The 14570-nt window shown below is 37.7% G+C and overlaps 1 protein-coding gene across 2 annotated transcripts in view; it reads right to left on the reverse strand.

The window, feature by feature from the left end:
* Positions 1 to 13289, reverse strand: part of LOC129776379 (limbic system-associated membrane protein-like) — a 373734-nt gene extending 360445 nt beyond the window's left edge. Inside the window, exons 1-2 of one of the 2 annotated variants that reach the window (XM_055781981.1) lie at positions 13150 to 13279; positions 12098 to 12227 (exon numbers count right to left, since the gene is read on the reverse strand). The gene's annotated coding sequence lies outside the window, so the exon portion shown is untranslated. Of the gene's footprint in view, positions 1 to 12097 lie in introns of both variants that reach the window. The other variant, XM_055781982.1, reaches the window with a different exon arrangement.
* Positions 13290 to 14570: the final 1281 nt, after the last annotated feature.

The following is a 14570-nucleotide window of genomic DNA, read 5'->3' on the forward strand; positions in this document are numbered from 1 at the left end:
TCTTCCGGCTCAGGGGGTTGTAGTACTGTGGCCTCCACTGGTGCTGATTCGCGTGCCCCACTCGCGAATGAATTGCTCAGCCGTACTGAACTTCGTCTCGACACATCGCTTGCTCTGTTGTTCCTGGAGCTTATTTCTCTCTGCACCTGCTGCTTGATCTCGTCGATTTGCGTTTGGGAGAGCATGTTGTTGCGTACTATCGCTCTACGCCTCGCGTTCATCGCGTTCTGATCAAGCCTCCCGACGAACTCTGGATACGCTTCCTCGAACATTGTTAGTATTCGAGGGCGACCGCTCATGTCCGTCTCCAAAGCAGTGCAGATGTAATAGGCGCGGATCACGAATTCATTCATTTCGTGTGTCCACATGATCCGGCGCCTAGTGGTACCCACAAGTGTGGACGACTGTCGTCTGGCAGTCGCAACACGTCTCGTAGGCGCAGCGTTTCTTGGGTGATGTCGATGGCTGCTGTTTCCGTGTGGCGGTAGCTCTTCGGGTTGAACCCGGCTGGTGGCCCGCTCTTGCACATCGCCCTCCAGCCGCTGGCCGCTCGCTCTTACGCCCGTTCCAGGACCAGCTCCAGTTCGGGGACCCTCCTCGGGTGATCGCATTCTAATTAATCTTCGTGATCGTAGCTCCATGTTATTGGGTGTATCTCCTTTGCCCGGGAGACAGCGGGTTGGCAAGGCCTCCATGACCCGGGAGGCCTTCCCCGGGAGAGATATAGCGCTTTTTTTTTTTTTTTTTTTTTTTTTTTTTTTTTTTTTTTTTTCTGGAATTCAAGCCCAGCGATCTTACTATCGAGTCTAATTCTCCATCTTGTGTGAACCCTTCTTGCTAGCGAGCAGCATGTGCACGCTGACGGTATTGCTCTATGCTTCTAAATTGTGTGGCATTTTTTTGTGTGGCGTTGTTAATTTGTGTGTGGTTTTTATTTTTGATCTTAACCCTACATGCGCATGTTATTTTTAGGGTGAAAGAAGTTTTGTACTCACACTACCTAGGCTTTACGTGCATCTACTTTACCGCCGTTCCACGGTAGGCGATGAATGACGAGTCCGTAGGCGTAGATGATGGGACGTAGACGTTGAATGCGCATCCGACGTGTAGTGGTGCCGTGCGGCGCCTTCCCTTGATTCGAGTGACGATTCGCGCTTCGCGCGGCCACCTGGTTTGACTGATGTGGTGGCGAAGATCCAATCTTCGATCATGGGGTCAGGATACGGCTCCTTCCTACACACAACAAAGATTAAAACACCACACATATGCCACAATTAATTTTAGCATCAGCCACATGTCTTGGAGCTCTAAGCTTACCTTTGATTTCGCTAAACGGGAACACAAGCGAAGAATTACACTTTTCGATTTCTCGGAAAAACTTATTTTAAGCTAACTAAACATGAAACAAAGAGACAAAAAAAACAGAGAAAAAAACCAAAAAAAACTTTAGTCTACTGACTAGCACGTGTAGCCTTTCACCTACGGTACCTTTTTACCGTCCACTCGCGATGCAAAAAAAAACTGGTCCGCCCTGCCTATTCCACGGTCGAAGTCGGAATGGGCAAGCATATCTCAAGATCCTCAGATCAGCGAGACATTCATTGGAACCGGAATTACGTAATAGTTAACGATGTTAACTATTCCGTATTCACACCGAAATTCCCCTGCGCTTTCATTGGTCGCGCATTCAAGCATTCGCGGGCGATACCCTTTAACCTCCCGAGCAGAGTTCAAGTCGAAGCGCTCGCCGGGTTTTGAAATTTGAAGAACAAGAAAACCCCGCCGAAAGACTCTGCTATTTGGGGGAAATATCCAAATGAAAAAATAGCGAAAAAAAGAAAGCATGAGTCTTTCGGAGTGTTGGTATGTGGGTGTCTTGGCTAAAACAGCCGCCCAGTCACATCCAGCACCCATTATCGCTACTTGCTCAAATCTAAAATCGGGAGCGGCACTCGCGTTGCCAAACATCCAATACATAGAAAGAAGAGAGAATCCCAGATCCACACAGGAGAGATTGTGTTGGATCTGAAATTCCAAATAATGAAACGAGGGGCTTCCAAAAGTCGAAATCAGTACCGTGCTACAATTTGGAACATACCTTTAATTCTACTGTCATTATAAAACTGCGTATTCCATGATCTTGAAAAATTCAAGTTGGCCACCGCTAAAAAATAGCTGAATGGCTTGATTTGGAGAATACACCACATTATGAACAACATAAATTCGACGCCACTAAATGGTTGTCTATGTATTTTTTGCAAACTCCTCAAAATCGGTATCAAATGAAATGATTTGACTAATAGAATACAGTACATCTTGAAAATATTTCGGAGAAAATTATGAAAATTAGGTTGGCCCTTTCATATGATAGCTATATTGGCTATTCAATATGGAATTATTATACAAATTATTCAAAATTCCGAAAATCAAAAATTAAATTCTCCAGATAATCGAGTCTAAAATATCGCATAATCGAATCCCGGATAATCGAGTCCGACCTGTATTTATTATGGCAATATGCTACTATTATTGCAATGCAAAAGCAAAAGGTCGTTGCATTCCATTGCATTATTGATGAACAATTCCATTTCGAAATAAAAACACCAGAATGTTTTAAATTAAAGCATTTCTGTTGAACATGCGGAGAAGTAATTCAGTGACGGAACAGAAAAAATAATACACTTTACAATATTAACAATTAATCATGCCGCATGTTATAAATAAATTAACCGAACCACCAGTCTCCACATCAACTCTCAAAAAATCGGATGAATGTTTTTTTCATCCCTGATATCAGCTTTATGTGCGTGCAATAATTCCATTTACAGCTTAGCGAACAATAAATCGCGATAAGTTCACCATTTCCAACTCATTAATTAACCGCAAATGCGTTACACTCTCCGCTTCATTTAAGCGGATTTCACTTCCTGTTCGATCATTTACGAATAAAGCAAATATCGATCATATTTGAGATTTGACCCAGTTTATGTTTGATTTGCATGATAATTGTGTGTTTGGGGGGAAATCTATTTTCACTAATCGCACGAAATGCACGAAATGCATTTGTGTTACCTTTGTATGGCAGCCACTCCTTAGAAAGGGGGGATGAATCTCGAATTATAATAAAAACCTTCCCCGGGCCCCAAAACCCCTACATACAAATTTTCACGTCGATCGGTTCAGAATCCATAAGAATCAGAAATACAGACAGATCTATTTTCTATTTTCATATACAGCCATTACATGCCAAACCGATATAGTGGTTCTCAGATTTTCGTCAAAAGTGGCAATTTTGTTCTTTATCGCAAAACATTAGACCAGTATTTTTTTTAAAATTTTTATTAGGGTGCCCATTTCCATTTTAGGGTGGTCCGAAAAATCAATTTTTTCCACTTTTCCCCGAAAATGGCTTTTTTCAAAAAATTATAACTTTTGAACCATTGAATCAGTTTATATAATCGACATATCAAATTGAAGCCAATAAGCTAGCCTTTTATCAGAAAATAAATGGATTTTGTTTTCGTAATTATTGATTGTATTCGTTTTTTATTGTTTTCATGGCTTTGGACTAGAGGGCGCTATATTTTTTAACATTGTTTTGGAAAGCTGAAGACTTTTTACATAACATATCTCAATATCAGAGACGCTATTTTTTTCGTTTTTGAGTTATGATTTTTCAAATTTAATCGATGGTTCGAAAAAAAAAACCAATTGTTCCTCATTTTTTTTCACTACAAAAATTCATAACTTTTGAACTACTGGACCGATTCATATGATCTATGATCAAATCGAGGCCAATGAGCTAGTTTTGTTTAAAAAAATATTACCTTCGCGAAAAAATCGTATTTTTAAAATTATTGATTGAGTTAGATTTTCATAGTTTTCTCGGTTAAAAATAGAGGGCGCTATATTTTTTCATATTTTTTTATGAAAATCTTTCTTACATAACATATCTCATTTTTTTTTGTTTTGAGTTATTATTTTGCAAATTTAACATGTTAGACCTGTGTGACTAGAACCCAGTTTTCCCGCAAGATTGATATTTTTTTAAAGAAGGTTGACTTATTGGCTTCAATTTAATATGTCGATAGTCTAAATCAAAGTAGTTCAAATGTTATGATTTTTTTTGCAAAATCTCATTTTTGGATAAAGGAGGAATAATGATCTTTCGAATCACCGGTTAACTTTGAAAAATCATATCCCAAAAACGGAGAAAATAACATTTCTGACATTGAGATACGTTATGTAAAAAATTCATAGCTTTCAATAAAAAATATAAAACAACAAAGCGCCCTCTAGTCCAAAGCCATGAAAACAACAAAAAATAAAAACAATCAAAAATTATGAAAATAATATCCAATTTTTAATCATTTTTATATTTATTTTTTTATTTTTTCAAGAAAGACTAATTGGCTTTAATTTGATACGTCGATCATCTAAATCGATCCAGTGGTTCAAAAGTCACGATTTTTTGAAAAAAGTATTTTTTGGGAAAAAGTGGAAAGTGTTTTTTACCAAATATATCCAAAATCAATATGCAACGAATAGTCTGTGCAATCGTGTCTCGGGCACATCTCTCCTGTAACATTTTTCATTAAAAATCCTCAATCAGAACCATCAGTATCGAACGAAGAGATCCGTCTCGAGAAAATTGATAAGATGTTTGCATATTAGACGAAAGGTAGAATAAAGCGGGTTCCTCGCAACAAAAGTTTGATCGGATTAGCTATAATTATCGCTTCAGTAAAAGATTTCAAGCGAAAACGCTCACAAGGTTGCTAACTTACCGGATTAAATATTCCATCCATTAACATCTCGGAAAGAGCGCAGTGTATGGAATTAATTTAACAGCAAACCAGTTCTAGGAATTCTAGGAATATTTCGCGGGGAGAAAGTCGTTCTTGACTGGATGCCAAATAAAAAAACCTTTGCTAAATTTAGAGACTCAAAAAATGATATTGTCCAATGATTACGTCAATCATTGGAAATGGCAACGAGGGTTCTTATTCGTTTGATTCAAATTGACGTGTTATGAAAGTTGGCAAAAATATGGAACTGCAAAACTGATAAATATTAACTGCGTAGTTACACATCTGCTGCATCATCAACAGCGTAAACCATCCTTTCACTTGGGGGACAATAATGAAATTCTAAATTAAATCGTCCTAAAAATGCAGATTTTAAAAACATGAAAGTTTGTATTCCGTTTGGATTGGAGGAAATATGAGTTTTCCACAGCAAATGGGATTTTTTGACTCAAGTGTAACTTTTTTAAATTAGTACTCTTTTTTTTTAATTAAAAAAAACTTTAATTTGCAATATCTAAATATGTATTTTGATTTTTTTTATTTTTCATATAAAAAAGTCATGTACAAAATTCAAAAAATTTTGATTTTTTGTATGTTAACAATCATTTTTAGCCACAAATTATACCCAATAATAATCAAATTAAACATTTTTGTTTAGGTAAACATTCATGTAGTAATTAATGAACATCGTTTAGTTTCGCGTGATTTATACATGTAAAAGCGAAATAAAAGTGTTTGTAGTGAGTCAAAATGCTTCCGCGTCACGCCGTAATGGATCGTATACTTTTCGTGACGTTACAACAGTTTCTTGAGACAGTACATACTTTCCTATTTGTGGACCGATCTTAACCAAATTTTGTGGTTTGTTAACCGTACAAAATGTTCTTTAGTTGTGACGTGACAACGCTTCAAAATACCTGTTTTCCGAATGCTTGTTTCTCATGAATTAAAAAATTAAACCTAGGTCTACACACTGCTCTTCGAACAAGGTTTCAATTATTCATTTTATAATACATATTTAAGTTTTGTAGGTTTTTAAACACGACCCTCTTAAAGGTTAGTGCATAAAAATTGAATTCGTTTCAAAGAATTCATATTATAACTAATGTTTATTCAGATTACGTTATATTTTTTTCTTGAAACTTGATCTAAAATTTGGTTCTTTGGTACCTCATGGAAGGGGTCATAAACAGTTCCCGAAAATTTTAATCAACATTCCGCAGTTGTTCTAATAAACATGCCCTGATGCTACATTACTCGGGAACTAATCAAGCAAATGAAACGAAATTTGGCATATTGAGATTTTAGGGTGCAATAAATGATTCTATGGTGGTAAGACTCTCCACCCCCCTCTCTAAGGGTAGGCTGCCATACAAATGAAACACAAATTTCTGCATTACTCGAGAATTATTCAAGCAAATGAAATCAAATTGGGCACATTGAGGTATTAGGGTGCAATACATATTTCTAGGGTGGTTAGACTCTCCACCACTCTCTCTAAGGGGAGCTGCCATACAAATGACACACAAATTTCTACCTTACTCGAAAATTAATCAAGCAAATGGAATGAAATTAGGCATATGGAGGTTTTAGGGTGCAATAAATGATTTTATGGTGGTTAGACTCTCCACCTCCCTCTCTAAGGGGGGGCTGCCATACAAATGAAACACAAATTTCTGCTTTACTCGAGAAGTATTCAATCAAATGAAACGAAATTGCAATAAATGTTTCTATGGTGGTTAGACCTTCCACCCCCTCTCTAAGGGGGGACTGCCATACAAATGAAACACAAATTTCTACATTACTCGAGAATTATTCAAGCAAATGAAACCAAATTGAACATATTGAGGTATTAGGATGCAATAAATATTTCTATGGTGGTTAGACTCTCCAGCCCCCTCTCTAAGAGGGGGGGGGGGGGCTGCTATACAAATGAAACACGAATTTCTGCATTACGCGAGAATTAATCAAGCAAATGAAATGAAATTAGGCATATGGAGGTTTTGGGGTGCAATAAATGTTTCTATGGTGGCTATTCTCTCCACCCCCCTCCCTAAGGGGGGTTGCCACACAAATGAAACACAAATTTCTGCATAACGATCAAGCAAATGGAGCCAAATTTGGCACGTGAAGGTTTTACGGGGCACGAATCGTTTCTATGGTGAATACACTCCTCCCCCTCTCTAAGGGGGGGCTGCCATATAAACGAAATACAAACTTCTGCATAACTCGAGAACTATGATGGTATGACACCCCTCCAAACATGACAATTGAAAATTTTCCGAAAACTCTGATGGAAAGAGGGAAAATTCCGAACATTAAATTTCCATATGTTCTACAATTACATAGTGACAAGGGATGTTAGTCCATTTGATGTTTGCGCTAGCGAAATTGATTTTGGTTCGAAACTGGAAATGGATTTTAATGTGATGAAACGCACTCCTATACCTTCTTCTATCTATACCAAAAAAGGATCGCCAGATGTGTTAATAAGAGCAGAACTCGAGGAAGGAATTGTCCGATTTAGGGCTTTCTTTATTCTATCATATATTCTGTATAAAACATTTATTCCATGTAACGAAGAAACATGTTATTTGCAAATGGTTGAAAAATCTTGAACGAGAACTGTGTCTGAAAATAATCTGATATTATAATGATGAGTTTTGTTAGAAATATTATAAATTTTATAGTAAAAGGTAAATTCGACGGGGTCGATTTAAAAATCAATCAATGAACAGTTCTGCGATTGAACCCATGGACTTGCTCATAGTAAGAAAACGTGAATGTTTGAAGGTATTGATAACAAAAAACAAATTTTGGTTGTTGGTTATATTATTTGAATATCGTCTTATTTGCGGAGTTTAGGATGTTTCTCAAAAAAAGAAAGTTTTACCAAGAATATTCAGCAATATCTGAAAACACCCGTTCTAAGCAGAGGATTTAGTTGTTAGGAAGTGATCTCTTTTTCACATTGTCGATATTCGTTGTTCCGATAAAAATACTTAAGTTGAGTATGAAATAAATAAATCATCGCAGTAAACAGTATCGACACTTGTTGGAAATAAAAGTATAAACATCGACCAAAATCATTGTGAGGTAGACTATCGCTTCATATTGATGAACATAATAAAAACACCATGGAGAACACAGCCCAAAAATATGGATTTCTTTGTGAAATCAATCGAAGAACTCTGAACTTAAGTAAACGATCCACAAAACATTTATAGATTCACATTTTGATTATTTTGTTTCCGTGCAGCAAAAACAAGGATGCAAGTTCTTTGAAACGAAGGTTTGCGCATGATTTTCAACTGTGATCGATAGACTTCACGGAAAGCCTACATTATAAAAAATATAAAACATAACGCGGTCCCGAAACCATGTAAACTATAAAAAAACAAATACAATCAATAATTACGAGAACAAAATCCAAATTTTTTTCAAGTGTAATATTTTTCCTGAAAAAACTAGCTAATTGACTTTAACTTGATATATCGATCATCTGAATCGTCCAGTAGATCAAAACATATTTTTAGTTTTAATCGGGTTGAACAAAAATTTCTTTATTTGCTTTTTTATTTATTTCAAGAGGTGATAGAGGATCATATTTGATGAAAAAAAAAATCTTCCACGCATATGTTCAAACTTCAACAAAGACAGAGTTATTGAACTTTTTTTTGTTTCGGATTCTGTTGCCACAAACAGGCTCTAATTCTACGCTACGTAGGATAATTCTGTTGCTTCTATTCGAAAGATGAGCAAATTTTATATATGATACAGTTATGAAACTTCCAAATTAGCGGATTTAAGTATGATTTTTGAAGTGAAAAACTCAAAAGTTTGTGGTTTTTGAGGTGTTATTCTTAATTTTAACTCAAAAATTCATAATCAACTTGAATGTTCCTATCAACCAAATTACAGCTCTCTAATTGCTGTACCATTAGTTCTTTGAGACCCAACCTATATATTTTTCAATTTCGTGACAATACAATTTTAAACAATTACTGATGAATCTTCAACTAGAATCTACAAATATCACAATTTTTATTTCACTGTACTCATAATAGCCAATTAATTTTCACTTTGACGTTGAAATATTTCATTTCCGCTTGAGATAAGTCATATAAATATAAATATTAAAAATATATATTGTTTTGAACTGTATAAAATCGAGTCTAAAATTGTATATAATCGAGTCAGTATGTAATCGAGTCTCTATATAATCGAGTCCGACCTGTACATAACCGTGTCAGAAAAAAATGTTTTTTATGCATATAGTTTTTCATTTTTGGAATATAAAAGAAGAATTTAATCTTTGATTCATCTCCTTAAAGTCATAAAATACCTTTCTCAAACAAAAAATCCGAATTCTTTCAAGAGGTAATAGAGGATCATATTTGATGATAACAATCCTTTTACGCATATGTTCGAATTCCAACAGTGACAGAGCTATTGAACTTTTTGTTGTGGTATGGAAGGTATAAGTTGAAGCAGCTGTGAGAATCGACTATTTTTTACACTTTGCATGCGCCGAACGTTATTTGCCGGCGATTTCTGTACAGCGCGGACTCGATTATATACAGTCTCTGATTTCTTTTCACTGTATATAATCGAATTCTGTATATAATCGAGTCGAAAAAAAATTTAAGCGTTTTTTATGCATGTATTTTTTCGTTTTTTGAATATAAAAGAAGAATTTGATTCTTGATTCATCCCCTTAAAGTCAGAGAACACCTTTCTCACATGAAAAAACAAATCTATCCAGATTCTCTCAGAAGGTGATAGACGATCATATTTGATGAAAAAAAATCCTTCTACGCATGTGTTGGAATTTCAACAATGACAGAGTTATAGAACTTCTTTTTGTTTCGGATTCTGTTGCCTCAAACTGAATCTACATTAGAAAGTACGCTACGGATGACAATGCTATTGCTTTCATTTGAAAGATGAGAAAATTTCATACAGGATATAGTAGTGGAACATTTAAATTAGTGAATTTTAATAACATTTTGGAAGTGAAAAACTTAAAAGTTAACAATTTTTAATGTGTTATTTCTTCTCTGAAATGAAAGCGTCTGAAATAGTAACCTTCATTTAATTGTTTCGTATATGAATTCCTAGTATGGTTACTACCCATTTTGCGTGTATCAGACTAAAGGGTGTGTCACATCAAATTGCATCACGGAAAAAACGCTGTAGAAATTCGCCCAGTAGACCGATCCTTTTGAAAATTTTAGACAGTAAAATAAAAACTACAGGGAAACTTCGATATAACGTACCCTCGTTATAACGTACCCTCGATATAACGTACATTTTACCTCGATATAACGTACACCTTTTCAAAGTGTAAAGGAAAATTTTTTTCAATATTTTTTTCTGATAGAACAATGAATTATCTGTATTGTGATGCTAAAACAAGTTTTGTACCTTCAATCAATCTCGAAATACAGCTGGTTTTGTGATTCCAGATTCTAAATGAAACAAGCGCTAATCAACAGTACGAAGGGAAACATCATGAGAAAGGCTGGCTTCGTCTTCTGATTGAAGTTATTCATTAACTTGACTAAAACAGCAACACAATAATGTATTATAGACTACGTTTGTGAGTACTTTATTATGCTTCGATATAACGTACAATTCGATACAACGTACAATTTTGAAAGTGAAATGTACGTTATATCGAAGTTTACCTGTATTAATCAACTTTTGGCATTTTCTTTTTATTCATACCTCGAGCCCAAGCCCGTATGCTCGCACCTTCCTCTTTACCCCGTCCATAAGGTTCTGTACAACGTCAGGTTGTAGTTTTTTTGAACAGAAATCCATTTTCTCTTGAAGTCCACCTCTCCGATTTGACAACTTTTGGGTTCTTCCGGAGGGCCTGCTTCATAATCGCCCAATATTTCTCTATTGGGCAAAGCTCCGGCGCGTTGGGCGGGTTCATTTCCTTTGGCACGAAGGTGACCCCGTTGGCTTCGTACCACTCCAACACGTCCTTTGAATAGTGGCACGAAGCGAGATCCGGCCAGAAGATGGTCGGGCCCTCGTGCTGCTTCAATAGTGGTAGTAAGCGCTTCTGTAGGCACTCCTTAAGGTAAACCTGCCCGTTTACCGTGTCGGTCATCACGAAGCGGGCGCTCCGCTTTCCGTAAGATCAGATCGCTTGCCACACCATGTACTTTTTGGCAAACTTGGATAGTTTCTGCTTGCGAATCTCCTCCGGAACGCTGAATTTGTCCTCTGCGGAGAAGAACAACAGGCCCGGCAGCTGACGAAAGTCCGCTTTGACGTAGGTTTCATCGCCCATTACCAGGCAATGCGGCTTCGTCAGCATTTCGGTGTACAGCTTCCGGGCTCGCGTCTTCCCCACCATGTTTTGCCTTTCGTCGCGGTTAGGAGCCTTCTGAACCTTGTATGTACGCAGGCCCTCCCGCTGCTTGGTCCGCTGGACGAATGAACTTGACAAATTCAGCTTATTGGCGACATCCCGGACCGAACTTCTCGGATCACGTCTAAACTGCTTAACTACGCGCTTGTGATCTTTTTCACTGACGGAGTATCCATTTTTGCCGTTCTTCACCTTCCGGTCGATGGTTAGGTTCTCGAAGTATCGTTTTAGCACTCTGCTGACCGTGGATTGGACGATTCCCAGCATCTTACCGATGTCCCGATGTGACAACTCCTGATTCTCGAAATGAGTGCACAGGATTAATTCACGACGCTCTTTTTCGTTCGACGACATTTTTCCAAATTTACGAAAAATTGACAGTGAAGCATGGCCAACGTGATCTATACACTCTTATCTGATTATAAGCGAAAGCTGAAGATGTAATTCCTAAAAATTAAATTTCTACAGCGTTTTTTCCGTGATGCAATTTGATGTGACACACCCTTTATTCCCCACATTTTGCCCCCGCTCTACGGGGAAAGTTCAATCAATACATATGATATTTTTGCATTGAAAATTGATATATTGAAATTTTTTTTTTGAAAATTGATATTTTATTGAACATCCTGTGTGAATCTTTATTTTTCATCGAAAGTTATCTATCATACCTTGTATATGGTTCAAACAGATTTCAATTCAGTGATTTTATTCGAGAGAACATTCAAGTTAAACTTTGAACAAACCGTTTCAACTTGCCCCGGTGTTTTATTTGCTATGAATTATAAATTAAGTATTCACAAAAACTAGCGTGATAGAAAAGAGCAACGGTCTTTTTTTTTTTGATTCTCTCACCCTACAATACTGTTCGAAGGATTAAACGTCAAATTCGTATATGATTTACCTTGATACACAATGGATGAACAGTGCATGATATACTCTCGAAGACACAGGCTTACTTCGCGCTAACACTTCAGGTAAGTTTCGCAGATTCAGATTGTGATTATTTGATACAACAACACTCTGGCGGCGTTCTGTAACATCACGGAAAATGAGAATACGCAAAGCGACCGTTTTCATGTTAATTCACATTTTCAAGATAAATGAACACGCATATTCAGTTATCTTTATCACCACAGAAGTTATGTCACAAGAACGAAATGTTCATTAGGACGTATGCTCTTCCCAGCAGCACAAGGTGAACAAAGCTATTACTCATTACACTACATTCACTTTGTGCCCAAGCCGACGTCTGATGAGAAGAAGGCTGTATTCTCGATTTGTCAGTAGCACTGCCTACGCACACACTGATAATGCTCCTGAAATAGCGGAATCATGTCAACTGTCGGCCGTAGCTTGATCCTACGTGAGATACGCTATCATCCTAATTTGGAAAACTGTTTACATCATGCGAGTCTACGTTGAGTTTTAATATCCAACATCCGATGGGATGCTTTTGTTGTTCTTCCTTCGTCCGTCTGCTGACAGCGTAGATGAAACTCTGTCGACGAAAACACCGCAGCACCGAGTATTCTGTGCCGTCTTCAACCAGCAAGCCGAACTTTTTGCCGCCACACAAGATGAGACCGAACTGTTATTAATTATTGCAACACTCAACATGGCACTCAGAATTAAAAACAAACTCGTGTCAAATTAGCGCCTCTCTCCCTCTGTGTTCGCCGCCCATTCCACCCAGCCGAACTTTGATGGCACCCTCTAATGCGGCGACATTACATCATACCCCGGATGCTTTCAGTACCTTTCCCGCCTGATAGCTGCCCACACTCGCTCTTTACATCCCACCGATGACTGCCTTCGAACTTTTCATTCTACCCAACACTTGCCATTGAGAATCCGGCCACCACAAAACCAGCAGCACTTAATTCCCTACGCAACGGCTGATCATCCTTCAATTTTCTTCTTTCGCACCACATACGGAGAACCATAGCAACATACCGATCTCAACGGCCCTCAAATTCCGTTACTTCGGACGAATCAAACAACGAAACATCGTATTTACGCGCGCCACTCACTGAAAGCAGTTGCCCCCGGTCGCGTAACGAGCAGGACAGTATCAACGTTCCGGTGAAACGAACCACGCGAGAACCACAATCGTACTAAGGTTGACCAAGGCAGCTCGCATTTCCCACGTCCTCCGGAGATTTCCTGCTTTCCAGCGTGCTGGAAAGTTGTTTCTCCTACCCGAGCGAGGAAAAAGATTTCCGCGTTTGCGCACCGCTCTGCTCCTCGCCGATCGTTTCTCCTGCTGCCAGGAGACAGGACGACGGCAGCCTTCCAGTGTGAACCGGTTCACAAAGCTCCACTAATACATTCGCCACTCGACTCGTCGGATTTGTCCGAGGAAATGAGACTGTAAAAATTGGGCTGAGCGAACGGAGGGAAGAAGAGAGCGTCGCCAATCGTAGGGTGGGCAAACCATGCAAATTAGTGAGAAAATAAAAATAAACACGCGGTTCATTAACTTTTGAATGTTGTTATAATTTAATACTAACAGGTAGGATAGAGACAGACATGGGTCCGACCATATTAAATTGGGATGCACTGGAGGTAAGATCAGTGGAATGTGACAGGTGTGAATTTTATACTGAAATAACCGCTAAATTCAAAGGCACGTTGATGGTTGTGTGGTTTGCGTGACTAAACGTAAATTTGATTCGAGGCACTCTAAAGTGATTGGTGTTTTTTTTTGAGAACTACAATAATGGCAATTCGGAATGAAGTGGTTGGCGCTAGATGATGTCAACTAGGGTGGAAGCACCTATCATCGCAAAAATACCTATTATGGTAAAACGAGTGAGTTTTTTTGTTAATTTAGAAAACATATCTTATTTTTAAAGGCCCTAATATGATTTTTAAACATCAGAAATCTCTTCTGATCTTCGATTTTGGTACTTGATTCCATGCGAAACATTGCTCTTTTGCTGAAAAATTTAGTTTGAAAATAATGTGTCCCATTGATGCTTGCTTCTTAGCATTTTTCTAAGGAATATGCGGTCAAAATAATAAGATTATTATGCTGTGAAGTGGCTATTTTGATGCAAACACAATGTAGACGCATACATTGCAACCTGCTTGATGTTGTGATTCGACCAATTTATAAGATTTTATCGAAATAAACAAGTTTTTTTCCATGTTACCATAATTGTTACAATTTTACAACAACGTGCCAATTATCGCAATATCGAACGCTACCTTGTTCCTATCATGGTTGTACGAAATCGCTGCAAAGCTGCTATGTTCCTATTATGGTTTTACGTTGTTATGTTATGGGGTAAGTGTACCAATTATGGAGGACATATGTGACCAATTTGCAGAAATTGGCGAATAAATACTTTATTCTAGTTCAAAAGTATACA

This window comes from Toxorhynchites rutilus, chromosome 3, assembly GCF_029784135.1.
Source record: "Toxorhynchites rutilus septentrionalis strain SRP chromosome 3, ASM2978413v1, whole genome shotgun sequence".
Lineage (NCBI taxonomy): Eukaryota > Metazoa > Arthropoda > Insecta > Diptera > Culicidae > Toxorhynchites > Toxorhynchites rutilus.